General features: G+C 34.0%; 1 protein-coding gene across 2 annotated transcripts in view; it reads right to left on the bottom strand.

Annotated features, from left to right (window-relative positions):
- LOC127853088 (outer dense fiber protein 3-B-like) overlaps positions 1-5,546 on the bottom strand; it is a 32,067-nt gene extending 26,521 nt beyond the window's left edge. For both annotated transcript variants that reach the window (XM_052387284.1, XM_052387283.1), the window contains exon 1: positions 5,379-5,546. The gene's annotated coding sequence lies outside the window, so the exon portion shown is untranslated. The remainder of the gene's footprint in view (positions 1-5,378) is intronic.
- Between the last annotated feature and the right edge of the window lie 10,771 nt (positions 5,547-16,317).

Raw genomic sequence — 16,317 nt, 5'->3', positions numbered from 1 at the left:
TAAAATTAACCCCCTTTGTTTCAAAATAAATCTATTTTTACTTAGTTGTGGCGACCTTGACCTTGGAGATATTGACATAATTCTTTCGTGCAACAAACCGTCCCATAAAGGTGAACAAATATGCCAAATGATTTTAAAATCTCACAATGAATGACATAGTTATGGCCCGGACAAGCTCATTTATGGTCATTTTTTAATCTTTGAACTCAGTGTGATCTTGACGTAATTCTTACGCACGACACACTGTCTAATGATGGTGAACAAATGTGCCAGATGATTTTAAAATCTCACAATGAACGACAAAGTTATGGCCCGGACAAGCTTGTTCCGCCCCCCAGTATGCCCTCCCACCAACAATCGCCAATCTAATAACCAGTTTTTAGGAAAACCTGGTTAATAAAAAATACTCTTGCACAGTGACCCTGGCACTCACTGAGGTAAAAATAGCTATATCATGGTTTTATGGCAAGTAGCAAGTTCAAGATTATTATGAAATTTAAGTGTGCAAAATTATGTCTTTTATTCACTATACTGTACAGTGATGATTATAACCATACAATCTTTATCTTAGAATTACTCTGGATGTCTTTAAACAATGAAGAAATGTTTGAAATTATTCGACTGAAATTGCCTGAATGATGAAATGCACCTTACATGTCTGGAATAAATTAGCTTTCATTTTTCTACGTATCACAATTACAAAAATATGAACTTTTTATACTATCTATAAACTAATGAATTCTAGGCTTTGAATAGGTTTAATATGTACATGTATTTAAGTTCAATGTGCAGAGTCTGTAAGGGTACCAGTAATTCACAAATTCAACATGATTTGTATGCTTTTGCACATTCAGATCAGTATTAATAATTAATTTGTATCAATTTTCTGTCACTAAATCAGCTTATATACTTTACTGGTTCAGAAACAAAGCAGCTATTCAATTGAAACCAGGATTAAATGATTAGGCTTGACACAAGATCTGGCAAGTTTGATTTAACACAATACCTGGGTACCATTTCAATGAGACATGTATGTACAGTACATAAAATGGTTAAAAATCTAAAACAGCTCAGCCTCTAAGTATCATGATAGGTTGTCTATTATTGACGATTGCCTAGAGTATCTAAACATGAATTTAATGGAATCCATTATGTAACAGTATGCGCACAAAAACGCCGAATTACGCGATACTGTTGACTCTGTTTTAGCAGTTCATTATAAAGATACAGGTTACCTCCCTTGTGCAGACCTGCAATATTATGGAAGTCTTGTAAATGCATATGTCCAAAAAAAATAAATTAAGTTTGTGCTTAAAAAGCATAATTTCTTATGAAAGAAAACTTCTTTTTTAGTGACAATTGTTTTATATGTTTATGTTTATGTTCAAAAGTGCTTAATGTAAATGAAATATATGTACTTCAACTACTTCATGTAAGATATCATGTACTTACTTGATTTTCTCCAGCAGCATCACACGCTTTCGAGTATATTTGAACTATGCTATAAATTACAAATTCAATCATGCATTTTTCTACCTTTTTAGTGCACTTTTTTGTTGGAAAGTTGTTCATTTAAATTTGTTTCTGCACAGGTTTATTTCAAGTGTTTGTGGACTGGTGCTTAAACAATAACTTTATTGTTTATTTTATTGATAAATTACCATCCTCACTCTTCAAAAACAAATAACAGAGAATCTTCAAAAAATCATTAAACTAGCTCTATTAATACTTAAGTAATAAACTGAGAATTTCATACATATATGTTGTGCTTGCATTTTACAAACTAAGCATTAAAACATGCAAATAAACATAGTTGATTAATGTGTAATGGAAATGCATATAATCAGATTAATTTGGACATTCAGCTTTATTATGACTGTAACACTTTAGTGTTAACTGTAATTGAATGTTAGTAAAATGGATAATTTTTAAAGGTTAACACAAAAAATATTTTCATTTTAACTCCGATAAATGAAGCGTGTATGGTTACAGTTGTTAAAAATGTCCCCAAACTGCCTATAATGGTCTTATATGTTTCCCTAAATCTGAGCTAGTTTTACCCCCATAAAAAGGTCAGGCCAAAGTTGGACAAAACCTGGTAGTGGTATGTCGCTTATTTAAATGCAAAGCACACGTTATCTTTTGAATCTATGACAACTTCTTTTAAAATTGTTATTTGCCAAACTGAGAGCAAGTATCTTTTAAATGCCTGAAATCAGCTGCATTTAACCTTCAATATAACATATATTAATCCATTTGTATTATACAACCAACCCATAAGTCTTTTCAACATGGATCATTTAACTAACAAACCCTCCCTTGAACAAAAATGGATTAAAACATTTCTTAATTATTATTATTCATATAATATAATGGAACCACCAATGCATATAAAAGACCTTTTACAAAGAATGATTCAGGTAATTACAAAACAATCCCTCGATAGACAGGAATCTGATGAATTCAGATCAATAGAAAAATGAATACACATGAATTTTTCCAGACAGGATATGATTGCCTGAAAATGCAAGTGTTTTTGTTGTTGTTTTTTTTTTGGGGGGGGGGGGAATAATTTTTGCAGTTTGGCAAGCGTAACCAATACTGGCCATACTTGATATATACCGATCAGCTAGTAGATCCTGGGCCTAAGCTGTTTTGACCAATCAATTCATTGAATTAAGACATAAAGATCAGACATCGTCCAGGAAATAATACTTCAGAGTCTCAGAATATATATATGCTGCCAATGGCTTTGTTATTTGCACATTGTTGTATTGTTAAAAAATGAATAGTGATATCAGTCATTGAAATTAGCAGTTCACCCAAGAAAGCCTGAATTCCTATATAATTAAATGAAACAAACAAGAGCTGTCACCATAGGATGACTTATGCCCCCTATAAACGTTTGATAGAAGTTATGAGCCTGTTTTCGAAACCTAAACGCAGATTTCCAAACCTAAACACGGTCCCTAAGTTCAAGGTCACAGGGGTCAAACTTTTTGTGCGTATGGAAAGGCCTTGTCCATATACACATGCATACCAAATATGAAGGTTATATCTCAAGGGACATAGAAGTAATGAGAATTTTTCGAAACCTAAACGCAGATTTTGAAACCTAAACGCGGACCCTAAGTTCAACGTCAAGATCACTGGGGTCAAAATTTGTGTGCGTATGGAAAGGCTTTGTCCATATACTCATGCATACCAAATATAAAGATTATACCTCAAGGGACATAGAAGTTATGAGCATTTTTCGAAACCTAAACGCAGATTTTGAAACCTTAACGCAGACCCTAAGTTCAATGTCAAGGTCACAGGGGTCAAAATTTGTGTGCCTATGGAAAGGCCTTGTCCATATACACATGCATACCAAATATGAAGGTTACATCTCAAGGGACATAGAAGTTATGAGCATTTTTCGAAACCTAAACGCAAAGTGTGACAGAAAGACGGACAGACAGACGGACGGACAGTCAGATCACTATTTACCCTCCTACCGGGGGCATGAAAAATGGAACCCAAGAAAGCCTGAATTCTTAAATAACAAGAGCTGTCACCATAGGATGACTTATGCCCCCTATAAATGCTTGATAGAAGTTATGAGCTTTTTTCGAAACCTAAACGCAGATTTCGAAACCTAAACACGGACCCTAAGTTCAAGGTCAAGGTCACAGGGGTCAAAATGTTTGTGCGTATTGAAAGGCCTTGTCCATATACACATGCATACCAAATATGAAGGTTACATTTAAAGGGGCATATAGGTTCTGAGCATTTTTCAAAACCTAAACATAAAAGTGTGACGGACAGACAGACGGACAGACAGTGGGACTGCTATATGCCACCCTACCGGGAGCATAAAAACATAACTAACCTGCTGTACCTTTATTTATGCATAAATGGTTGCCTTAAATTATTATGAAAATGAACAGAACTTGTCCTTTGAGAGAACCTGAGCCAGAATATTTTGCTTTTCCTCAACCAAAAATTACTAGTCTATACAATCAGACAAGGAAAGTTTGTGTGCATTGGTTCATTAAATAATATGACTATAATCCATCACATACATATATATATTAAAGGGTTTTTACTTCTGAATGTAAAAAAACAACAACACATAAAACACTTGACTGTGAGTGAGAAGCACTAGCTAGTATTTAGTTGCAATATTTCAACTCTCAGCTTTATAACCAAAAGGGTTGCTGTGAGTTGCAATGCCCCGTCTATTGTCCTAAAGAGCAAAATTTAATCACAACTACAAGGGCTAAGGAACACTAATACTGCAAAAACTTATCAACCTTTACCTGTCTAAAGCACAAACTTATGCAAATGGTACAGACAGACAGACGGTTTATTTACGTCTCACTATCGTACATGTTATTATAAATACACATATAAAAATATGGTAAAAATAAAGGACATGTATAAAACCACTCAGTATGAGTTATGAGAGACACACCTATAAATATACATATATATACAACTGTTATGACATAAATGATGATAAAAACACTGAAGAACATGATATGATAAAAATCATTTGTTTAAAATGTGACATAAAACAAAAACACACTAGTACAATAAGCATCACATATCTACATTTAAAGAAAAAAATAATTGCTTTTTAATTACTTTATTGCGCTTTTGTACGCCATTTCGGAAGACTGAAGTTATGTTGCTGACTAAAAGTATCGCTATTGGTTAGGTCACAGAACACAAATCTTAAAAAATTGCACATCGTTATATTTGATGCAGCCTAATTCAGCAATTAGATAACGATGTCGAACAGTTAGAATATTTACACAGACACTGTTCCAAATTTCAACATAAAAATGTCAGCAGGAATAGTGTGTTGAAACATCTTTGTGTTTATTTTAGGGTGCATGCAGCAAATAACTTCCGTAGTTTGCCATTCAGGTTAATTTAATGTGTTTTTAAAGTATATTCTTTGCTTTCCTTAATTGGTAAAGAATGGCGTCGATTATTTACTATTTGCTTCATGTGTACATTTTATATTGAGCCGGTGGGCAAGGAGGATTGAAACTATCATTACCGAATTACTGTACGCTCTTTAAATATTTATTAATATATTCAAGTTGTTGACAAGGACAATAAATATCTTCAAGTGACCCTCTCAATGTTTGAACTGGATTCATAATCTATTCAAATATATGCAAATAGCAATAGATCATCGAATTCAGCAAACAATAAAGATATTTATGTGTTTACTTTAAGATTTTAAACTGCCAATCGAATGACCACCATAAAAAGGTGTGAGAGCTACTGTGTATGTTTTATTGTGTTAATTGTGTAATAAAGCACGTTCGCCATATAATTCAAAATTAGTTATAACCAAAATTCTTTAAGAATAAAACATTTACCTTTATTGCTTGAAATCGGAGCAGCACAACTTAAAAGGAACACTTTTTCTCCACCCTGAAAAGGAAAAACGTTGTCACACAAACATCGAAACGTCAACTGTAGATACCATGTGACCCAAATCAACCAATGGATTCTCCGCGTTATGTTGCAGTCGTTGTTAACTTAGCCGTGGTGACAGGGGAGGTAACATTAATATTTCCGGTTTACAAATCAAAGGTCTGAGAGAACATGTTTTAGATAATTCCCAGCAGCGACGGTCCGTGAATCAAATGCAAAAATATAAGTAAAATCCGCATAACTTGGCTTTATTGTCTTCTAATTGTGTGAATTTTCACAAGATTTAATGGGTGCTAAAACCAATCTTTACTTATGGATAATAATGGATATTTTCCAGCACAGGTCAAGCCTCTTCGCCGGATTCAGGAGTCTTCATTATAACCTTCAAGGTCGCGAATTCTGTGACTTCCGGTGTTACAATTAATCGCTGCCTTATACTTTGTTATAGTTGTATAGCATAGCTTGGTTTTTCCAATGGTTGTCAAGTCTATTTTTATATGAATTTATAGTTTTAGCACTTGCTACATGGTCTGGGAGACTATTCCAGATTTTTGCTGCTCTCAGTGTAAAGCAGCGTTTTCGCGTATTATATTGAAGTTTGGTTTTTGTACAAAGATTTTGTGTGTATTTGCTCTAGTTGTTTCACGTGTAGAATGGTATTTCCTCCACTTAATGAAGTTTGCGGCTTCTTGGTCATATTTACCACTTGAGATTTTGTAGATCTTGATTTCAATCATATCTCCACGATGTCTTCTATAATTTAGCGTCGGGAGTTTAAGTTTTTGAGTCTTTCTTCGTAATTCAACTTGTTTAAACCTGGGAGTTGCTTTTTGGCGCGTATTTGTACACCTTCAATTAAGTCATTGTGTTTTTCAAGATGAGGGAACCAGACAGAGCTGGCGTAGTCCATGTGTGATCTTACAAGAGCTTTATATTGTGGTAGAAACGTTTTTTCATCAAGATTTTGGAATGTCCTTCGAATTATTGCCGACATGGAGTTGGCTTTTTTAACTTTTTCACTTATATGTTTTTCGAAAGAGAGCTTGTCGTTTATTATAACCCATATGTCTTTCTCCTCATTCATTCTTTCTAAAGCTTTCCCCATAAGTTTGCATTGAAAGTTAGTGTCTGGTTCATTTTTTCCAACGTGGAGGTATTTGCATTTGTCAGGGTGGAATTTAAGTCGCCATGTATCACTCCATTTTGTTAATTGTTCTAGATATCTTTGCCGGATTTCTCTGTCTTTATTGTCGTTAATTAGTTGGAATATTTTCGTGTTATCTGCAAAAAGGTAAACTGAGGATTGGACAGTATCTGACAGGTCGTTAATATACTAGTATATGACAAATAGTACTGGTCCTAGAACTGACCCTTGAGGTATGCCTGAGGTTACGTCTTGCAAGTTTGAGCAGGCGTTGTTGACTGTAACCTATTGTTTCCTTCCACCTAGGTAGTTCTCGATCCAGTCTATCATGTCATTTCCTATGTTGTATGCCTTTATGAGTCTTTTGTGGGGGACTGTATTGAAGGCTTTCTTGTAATCCATATAGACACAGTCAACGCTTTTCCCGTTATCTATAGCTTCTGTCAACTCCTCTAGTACTCTTAGAAGTTGTAATGATGTTGATTGTCCTGCTATAAAACCATATATTGTTTTTGATGAAGAATTTGTTGTTATTGAAGTGATTAATTAAATGTTCGGTTACTAGTTTTTCCATTACCTTGCAGATTACTGATGTCAGGCTAACCGGTCTGTAATTACTTGCAAGTGTTTTGTTTCCTTTCTTATTGATTGCACTTATCCTTGCTATTTTCCAGTCGTTTGGTCATCTTCTATCATGTTTTGATTTATTGAATATTATGTTTAGTGGTTTTGCTAGTTGGTTACTTAGTTCTTTTAAGAATAATGGATGCATAACCATCCATTCCTTGAGATTTGTCTGGTTTCAAAGATTGGAGTAATTTAGCTATTTTACGTTAATTCATCTTTGATTGGACATTGTGTACGAAACAATATGCCATGACCTGTTCTCTACACAAACATGACACGCTCGGACTGATTTCAGTGCGTGATAAAGTCTGTACAATATACAAAATATGTTGTATAGTTTTATCACAGTCGATCGTTAGTTGAAAATATAATAGTGTTGATTTATAATGAACTGGGTTGTTGAAAAATTACATAGCAGATCAACGTGTTTTTTCCTGAATAAAAACAGTTTTCTTAAGGTTACCTCGACATTGACTTGGTAAAAAGCAGTAAGTTTTCATTTCGACTCAATGTTGTAGTTGAAAATGGGATTGAAGATAAGTATACATGTATTCCTAAAATACTGTAGTGAAGCACATATTTTGGTCTGGGATACGATTTCCGAACGTCATTAAGCATAACTAATGGTGTTTTATATAAACGTTTGTTTTAAAACGATGTCTCATTTCTAATTTAGTGTATACTGTTATGTAAACTGGTCCAAAGAAAAAGACTCCTACAGAATAAAGAAAGACATTTTATGATAAATATTAATCTTTTATTTCACAGTGTTTATCAAAGATACATAGTGACTTACGGAGAGTTGAGCGGCTCCAAATACGGTGAGGATACATCTACCTACATATAAGTACCACGGACTCTAGATGTCAATATACCTCCGTGCAAGTACCTACAGTCACGCTGTAGGATAACCGGACTAACTGCATGTGCGTGAAGTGTCACAGAAAAGCATGTGCATTGCACACAGGTTAATCAATGCAAAACATTTAGCTGTTATGACAATTTAGTTTTAAACGAAGCCTCATTTGAAAGAAAATCCAGTCTAGGAGGAAAGTATCGTCCCTAATTCTTAGACGACATTTTACGCACACGCATTAAGCCCCGTTTTCCAGAGCGCGGCTAATATACAATACATTAGAAGCACTTATACAGAGGGGATAATCACGTGATAGTCAAGACCGGTAATTTTGCCGTTAAATACCTGTTTTACTTTTATTTATTTTTTAAAATGCCGCTCACTTTCTAGCGATATCAGCAAGAAAGTGAATTGTGTTTAGTTTGTATTTATATTCGCTTTACCGGTATATCTTGACTTTACTCACTACGAATTTTCTTAGCGTAGCTGTAATTTTTGTGATCGGGTTCTTTTCGGTCTTAATATAAACTCACGTTTTCCTGGCACATAATTACTATATTTTACTTGTTGGTACTTATACAAAAATACTTACAAACCCGGTTTAGCATTGTTTCAATAAATAATGTAAAATTTATATTGCAACCAAATTAACAAAATCTACACCAGTGGAAACTTTCTGCTATTAACAGTGAAAATGTCACAGACTGGAATGTATCACCTCTTACACAGTTAGCGAATATTCTTTTATGAACACGCAAGAAAAAATACTGTGAGCGACTTTAAAAAAAAAACAGCAACGAATAATTGAGACAAAAACATTTTGCATCAACAAGTAAAAACAAACGCTCGTATTTGTTTGAAAATGATATCTTATACATGTATAATGTTAACACACAAATACTCGTTTCTGCATGTTGCACCTAAGTTAAGTACTATAATAAAGTTTATATATGGATTCGTTTTAAAATCAATAACGGCATTTATCACCAGCATTAGTGCGTTTAAATTCATCATTTTGAAACATCGAAATCAAATGTTTGCCGCCAGTAAAACATCGGCAGAAGTTCCTTGTCGTCTAGCCATAATAAACAGAGAGATAAACAGACGGAGAAAAGACGACGGACTATATCTTATACACTATTTTCAAAATATAAAAGACAACGATACTACTTTTCAAAATACAATACGTAAAAAAATCTACCAAATCAGGTAGGATTTTAAAGCGACTTGAATAACTAGTTTCTACGTCTCTGGATTTTCTTCTTATGGCAAAAATTGTATGTGAGAGCATGGAACGACAACTCTGCGTGGTGATTGGGCTAAGTTTTTACAAATCTGTAGCATGATTCAGCCATGTAACAACGCACATGTTTTGTGAGGATAATAGATATACAATAAGAACGGCAAATGAAAGGAAACAATTTCAGTCAGTCTTAAACTGCTTATTTTTATATTAGAAATGTGTTCGTTGCAATCTCTCATTGAACCTTTGTACGTAAAACTCAGTCTTAAATCTATAACAAGAATAAGTTTCACTACTGGTATTAATATTATAATTTTAGATATTCGTTTTAATCAATAGGATTATAACTTAACTAGTATTACACGATCGATGCGTATTAACTAATACAAATTACAAAATTAGTATCCTCATGCGACTTGAGAACTGTTAACAAGTATTGATTGGTTAAGAAATATAATACATAGTTAAGGGTTAAATTAAGTTGACATTATCAGACACATGTACCTGTATATACATATAAATTGTATTTGCAAATCATCTTTAACTGCTCAGCCTCGCTTAAACTATCACCGCTGAATGACTTTAATTTAAATATAATTATGGTTCTCTGACCGTACTTTGATAATAGATAATAGAAAGTCTTTTAAGTTTGGTGTACTTATCTACTTTTTAATTGCTTTGTTCATTTCGATCAAACTTTTACAACTGAATTTATTTATGTGTAGATGATGGTAAAGAAATGCATTTTGGCTGCGATCAGTTTCTTCTGAATTTTGGCCCACTGTATATTTCTCCACACTAAAATATACGCTTGCAGACGTTTATAACGCAACACTTTTCAAACTTGAATATCTCAGTCATGAGTTAAGATTGTTATTTAAAATTTCACATATGATCATTTGCCTGTATACTGTGCAAGATAACGATAAATCATTCATCCGTGACAGTCAGGCGCTTTTGCACGTGTGGTAGGTGTGGTTTCATTTTTTTGCACGTGAAACGCGATATGCTTTTGTATTTCAATTCCTTTATTTAAGGTTGGTTGATACACCAGGTAAACATAAAATTAATTTAAAAATCAATATGTCTCGTATAAAATTTAAGGAGCGCAACAGCGCACATATGTTGCAGGCTACCCTCCCCACATGCTGAAGCATCCGATCGTCACGGATTAATGATTTCAACGTTTGCTTGTTCATATTATATTCAAATGATCACATGTACAATTTTAAAACAAACTATTTATTCATAACTGATATATTAAAGTTTGAAAAATGCTGCGTTCGAAAAGTCATCAAGTTTTGTACAGCGAGCTATATAAATCCAGTTTAATTTCAATTTCATCGTTCTAGGTGGGTTTTTACACCAGGAAAACATAACATTAATTAGAAAAACAATATGGCTCGCATGAGCGCAATGTTACAAACCGGGCGGTCATTAAGACGTGTTAGTTAATGCGTTTTACATTTCACATTATTATTTTACGATGGACGATTTGAGTCAATGATTTTTTTTTTAATTGTTATGTTTGATATTTTATTTTTTATTAATTTCAATTAAATTTACTTGGATTATTAGATATGTGTTTAATTAGTCAGAGTCCAAATTTCAACAAAATCCGTTAAAAAATAAGGTAGCTACATGTACATTGATTTGAATAAGTGTTGCGTTAGAAATGTCTCCAAGTGTATGGCGAATTTGTCTGTATCAAAATATGTGTCGTGGGAGCATCGATGTCTGTGATACTTTTCTCTTCGTATTTTGAGATGATAGCGACAGGTAGATTTTGCGATAACATGCATTAAAATGTATGTTGCCACACTCCACAAGTTAATTGCGTATGTTGCGGTTGTTGTTTGAGATGTTTTCTATGTTTCTGGCAAGAATAACTTACTTAATTGATTAATTCAGTAATGATAATTAGTGTTTACGCTATATTTCCCGAAGATATAGGTTCGTTGATGCTTACTTACATTTGTACTTTAAGCTAATCATAATAAATTTTTAAACAGATATACTTGACCGAGATGGTTTTTGCAATAATAATTTGTGTAAATATTACGTAAAACGTTGACAAGTTAGAGGAGAGACAAGTAAATGTTTATAAGGTTTTGCACCATACATATGCGTTTTCTAAATTGCTGCACGTTTTGTTATAACTCTATGAAAACTTTGAAGAACGTTTAAACGTCTTGATACCAGTGTGCGCTTAATAGCGCGTTTCTTGTAGAACGATTATAAAAAATCCTCACATTCCTTTTAATGACACCATTCACAAGCTAAGAGTAAAGAGATTATATATTTTTGTTTTTATTTTTACATTAGTGTTTGTTTTTGTTGTTGTTTGCGGTGTTTACAGGAATTAACAAAGTTAACTGTGCCGAAAGATGTTTTAAGAGTCGGATTTACATAATAAATGATTGTACACACACAACTTCAGACACCAAGAACCTGTATCCCGGCCGTTAATCACGGGCGCCACCTCTCTTTTGTCGATGCATTAATAAAGGAGCCAATGCTACTTCCGAGGTGGCGCTAATTAGAACCGGATGATTTGAAATTTCAAGGATAATTCTTCAGAGTTAGTAGATTTTGCATGTGTTTTCCACATATTTCGCATCATTTACAAAATCGGGCAATGTAGTGCGATTCAGCGAAGATACATTCATCCACAAAAGTACAGAAACAAACAATTACAACCCATTTGGAGACGTGGGGCCGTTAATTAATTGGGCAATGGTGGACTTTTTAAAAGCAAATCGATGTATTTTACATGTGTGACGAGAAAAGGTCCCCCAGATTGATACGCTAATGTCATCAAACGATTGCGTTCACCATATACTAGTTGCTGTATGCACAAGCACATTAGCTTCTTGCGGATCTACCGATAAAAGATTTTTTTGTATTTTTTTAAAAAAGCGATGGAGCCAATGCCAAGGAGGTGGCGCTAAGGACAGGATGTGGTGCCAATGCACATTTTCAGCTGTTTTAATTTTTGATGCCGACCGTAATTTTTGTGTGGTATTCCAGGTTGTACACGTATTAGGGTTTCACGAAGATCAATTTATCGTGAGTTTAATTATTGAAATATTAAAGAAATACAGCGATAATAGGTACCAGAAAATTGAAAATCGTAAAAAAAAGGAAGCATACAAACAGCCAGTTTAAAAAAAAGCTCTACTATGCAGAAAAAAGATGTATAAACATTTTGTCATCGATGACAATTATTTGCATTTTTTCCAGAGCTTGTACCAACAATGCCGGTTAAGCGAATGCCAAAATATACCGCGTTGAATATGAGACACGTCATAACGTGGACACATTTTCGAAACACACTGCTTTGGCCTGTTTTACTAAAACATGTCACGCTCAGAGTTCAACGAGAAAAAGAGGCTATACAAACAAGGCTTCGTCAGTAGTGTTAGCATTACGGGTGACCCCTACCAGTCGGGTGAAACACCTATCCATTAAAGCCACATAAATACTTAAAATGCTCGTGGGAACTACATCTTTCTTCCGACGCTGCCCGAAGCCAATGTCGCGTTTGTTCGTATATTTTCGGATATCGTCGCGGGAAATTCACAGGGAATCTATTGTGGCACAAAAAATAAATACGAGCATTTTGTATCTTGTTAAATCTATGCTACCATACCACATCTTGCGTTGACATTTTGGCTATTGCTATAGGGGACACTAATTTTGTATGGGTTAACTTTATTTTACGAAATATTCGTTGATTTTGAGTATAAATGTGGTTTTAAAAGCTGCAATACCGTCATATTGCCCGTTGACAATATTGCACGCAATACAAGAGTCTTGTAACGGCCGGTCGAAAATACTAGTAATTTAAACAAATGTGAATAACTTTATATTGCACTTTTGTATCATGTGTATACTATTTTACATAACAAAACATGTTAAATATGGTGTTCAGGCACACATGTAAGAAGACTGAACATAAATAAAAACAAGAGATTGCCAATCAATATTGTCCCCTACCGGTGAAACTCCACCATTGTCAGAATTTCTTTATATATATATTTGTTGCCGTAGCAACCAGAATTCTTGACGTAGGAACAAAATGAAATGACGTGCATAATCTCCATATTGGCATGTTTCAAGTTTCATGAAAAAAATGAAGAACTTTAAAAAGTTATCGTAGGATCCAGAAAAGTGTGACAGACAGACTGACTGACAGAGCGCAAAACGCAAGTCCCCTCCGGTTTCACCGGTAGGGGACAATAAAAAGTTAAAGTCGGCCATCATTACTAGGTGTGTTATTGTGGCAGTCAGATCGCCACGATAAGGCTGTATATATTGAACTGATATTGTCGAAAAGTGACGTGGCAATAAAAAGTTGTCATCTTTTATGACTTGGGAAAAAGACCATTCGATAAGTTTAAAGCTTGACATAATTTTTTAGTTTAGAAATACACAAAATGACGACACTTATATTCCTGAAATATAGAAGATTAACATTTACAACCAAATACGGTACAGTTTCTGAGTCATAAACGTGGTGCTTAACACGTATGATTCGTCGTAAAATTGTATCGCAGTTTCAATAGGTTGTATGATATTTTATAAGACCGCTTCCAGAATAAACACTTATCCTTTATATTTTTACAATAAAATAGCAGTAGTTATTTGTCTGTAAAAAAGCTGAGGATCAATCAGACAGAGTATATACCAGTCCAGTTCTACGAAAAGGTTACATGTAACAACATAGTCTTGGACGTTTCCGATGTTTATCACATTGTACCTATTTTGTATACCGGTAATCGATAACAACACATACAGATAGGGTAAGCATTTGTATTTTCAATAGCGTTTATAATACCGGATTTTCATTGCAGCGGAAAAATAACGACAAAATATAATTGAATGCTGAATGGGAGTTTGAATAAAGCACTTTCTTGAAAACAGCACAATGAAGTCAATTATAAATTGTACCATGCAACGACATTTCATGAAAGTCGCCCTGAACCATTTCAGTGTTTTTTTCACCATTTTGAAAATGGGACCGTTTCCTTTAAAATGGGAAAAAAATGGGCGTTTTGACTAAAATTGCGAAATTAGTGTCTTTCAGTTTTGCTAAAAAATAAAATTCTTCTAATTGAGAATAGAAGTGTTTCCAGTATTATTTTACTATGGTTGAACTTATAGGGCTGGATTGGAGATGCACAAAATGTTGAAATCTATATAAAAAAAAAACAACAACAACTGGACCCGATTTACAAGGAAAAAAACACTGCTTTTCAACCCTACCCCACCTTTTAGTCGGACTAAATCCATGTCAGTGAAGATTGTACCTATTGTAACAACTTTTCTAGAATAAGACAGATTGTTCAAGAAAACATCAAATTAGCAGTTCAATGTCAAGTATGCTCCATCTAAAATATAAAGGTATAATTTTCGCGATTGAAATGGGAGGCGGAAAACGACAACGGGCGACCCTAACCTTTTTTGGGGTTATCACCCCTGACCATGCCTCGCCCGTTGTAGTTTTCCGCCTCCCGATTGAAATAGCTCTATTAAGGTAGCGCACCTCTAATGATTTCCCGCGATTTCTTCGAAGGTTGAAGAGCATACTATTAGGTGCCGTAGCCTAGTGGTTAAGGCGATAGACTAGAAATCTTTTGGGATATTCCCGCGCAGGTTCGAATCCTGCCGACGACGCATACTTTTTTTGCGACGCGCTTTATTTATTTTCTAACGTAATTTGATTTAATATGGCATATAAGCTATATTTATTGTTAAATATGTTGCAATTTTTATGCACATTCTTCAATTATTAAAATTAAAACAACGTTATGGCGAAATTGGGTGATTTACTGTTGAAAATACGAACCATGCATGTTGCATTTTTATTTTTATTTCAAAAAGTAAACGGTAAATCTGTCTAGTTCTTGGTATTTTTGCTGTATATAGTGTTTCTATAAAAACTAAGTTTAAAATATGACTTAAATGATACTATTTTGAATTTTATGACACTTTGTTTTTAACCGACCCAATTTTTACTTGGCTGAAATCACTTACATTTCATGGCGCTCTTCCATAGATAAAAATTTGTAAAAAATAAATGTCTGTAAAAGAATACTTATTTCATCTTGTTTAAACTTTAAACACCTTTACAGCATCTGTACACACCAACTGCATGCCCATATTTGGAAATTTGAATGAATTATGGAACTTTTATATACCCCAGGGGTGAAAATAAACTGGACAAAAGCCGAGCGTGGGGGTGGTTTTGAAAAAATCGGTATATTTTTTTTAAAGGCATGGAAAGCCTACCTACAAATTTGCATGTAGTTCAGTGAAATAATGCTGATTAAGAAAATAATTCATTAGATCATATTTGGATATGTGCCCATTAGAGGTGCGCTACTTTAAGCATTTTTACCCACCGGTAGTAATCCGTGTTGTTTTATGACTGAGAGTGACTGGTGCCGTTTCGGAGATCATCAGATGGTCATTTTAGGTTATATTTAACAAAGGTACTGAGCCGCTTTAACACGTCCAGTCATAGAGAAATTGAGCGAGTTTTTCCCCTTATTATAGAAAACATTTTGCATGATGTTTTTCGCATATCTTTGTAGCTGATATGTTCAATACAAATATGTATTTACAGTTGTTAAAGGGACTGTCAACCACGACGAAGAAGAAAAGAAAAGTTGTAAAATACCGTATTTTTTACAATTATTAGTTTATATTTATTAAAATATCACGACTGGTATATTACATTACTTGCAAAAAGTTGTTAAGTTTTCATATTTTCAGTATATTCGGCATTGATTTTTACAGGGTATGTCTACCAGGTAACTATAAATGACGCCAGTAGATTGATCATCATCGTCACGTGGTAAACCCAGGAATGCAAATTGTGCCTGCGTTGTGAATTGTATATATTTTATATATCAAACGATCAATCTACTTGAGTTATTTATAGTGTGTATATTGTTATGTCACCTATTTTCGCGATGTACTTTCGATTTCACATCGCGAAATTTT

The sequence above is a fragment of the Dreissena polymorpha genome, chromosome 12 (assembly GCF_020536995.1).
Source record: "Dreissena polymorpha isolate Duluth1 chromosome 12, UMN_Dpol_1.0, whole genome shotgun sequence".
In the NCBI taxonomy this organism is placed as follows: domain Eukaryota; kingdom Metazoa; phylum Mollusca; class Bivalvia; order Myida; family Dreissenidae; genus Dreissena; species Dreissena polymorpha.
This window is presented reverse-complemented; position numbering and strand designations above follow the sequence as displayed.